This window comes from Rhinolophus sinicus, chromosome 11 (assembly GCF_057876585.1).
Source record: "Rhinolophus sinicus isolate RSI-liver-muscle chromosome 11, RSI-T2T, whole genome shotgun sequence".
Taxonomy (NCBI): Eukaryota; Metazoa; Chordata; class Mammalia; order Chiroptera; family Rhinolophidae; genus Rhinolophus; species Rhinolophus sinicus.
This window is the reverse complement of record NC_142511.1, coordinates 21480125-21481178: the sequence shown is the minus strand read 5'-3', so window position 1 is coordinate 21481178 and position 1054 is coordinate 21480125.

Here is a 1054-nt window from a genome sequence, read left to right as displayed (position 1 = left end):
GTTCTCAGCCTGGCTGCACGGTGGAATTATGTACCTGGAGCTCTTTAAATAATCCAGATGTTCCCCCCTCCCTTCACCTCTCATTCCTAGACATTCTAATTTAACTTGTCTTGAGGTGTCTGAACATCTGGATTTTTAAAAAGCTCACATGTGATTCTATACGTGGCCAGCCTCACAAACCACTGGCATACACGTAAGGTCTTCTAGCAAACTTGCTTCTTAAAATCTACCACCCTATCATTTAGCTTTCTGGTGCTTTCTTTCTGCCCAACACACATGCGTTCCCCGCAGGATGATGAGCTTTTCTCTGCAGTCCGACTAGAATAGTCCTAAAGTGGAATTCATGAGGGATCCTTGGTAAATTAGGAGAACCCTGGCGGTGAAAGTGGTCACCACCCAAACCTGGTATGAACAAGTCACTCCCTGCTATGTTGCTCCACCTGTTTCTTGGGCCATTTCCCACTTGCTGTTTTCCGATTATGGAGTGCCGTAGGAGACAACACACTCCGTCGTTTGTCTCCCATCCTTTGGTTCGCATTTGGCAGCCCTCCTACAGCTGAGTGCCTGGGGATGCCCTCTCTCTCAGCCCCGACAGCTACCTCAGAATTCACCTGCAACTACCGCCCATCTATCTTTGCAGCACCAAGGGCGCTTAGAGGCCTCTTAAAGTAATTCCGATTCCTGGGGAGCCAAGCCCGCGCCCCTGGAACCACTCCCTTCTCCCCACTTTTTGGTTTCCTTATAAAGCAGATATTTACATTTCCAGATGGCAGCTCATCGCAGCCCCCACCCTAGCAAAGAGAAAGAAAAGGTCTCAGCGCCAGAGAGCTGGTCTCCGCCGAGGACCTCCATCCCTAGTCGAGGGTCCTTAGGGGTCAGTGACGCAAGAACCCCAGCCCTTGCCCTCCCTTCCTCCGCGCTTCTCTTCGCCCCACCCTTTGTGATTCAGAGCCCTGGCCCCACCCAAGGCGCTAATTTAAATTGACTTGCAGAACGACTAGCTTTGCTGCAACTTACAGCTCCTCGCTGGAGCCCGCTTGGTCTTGCTCCTGAG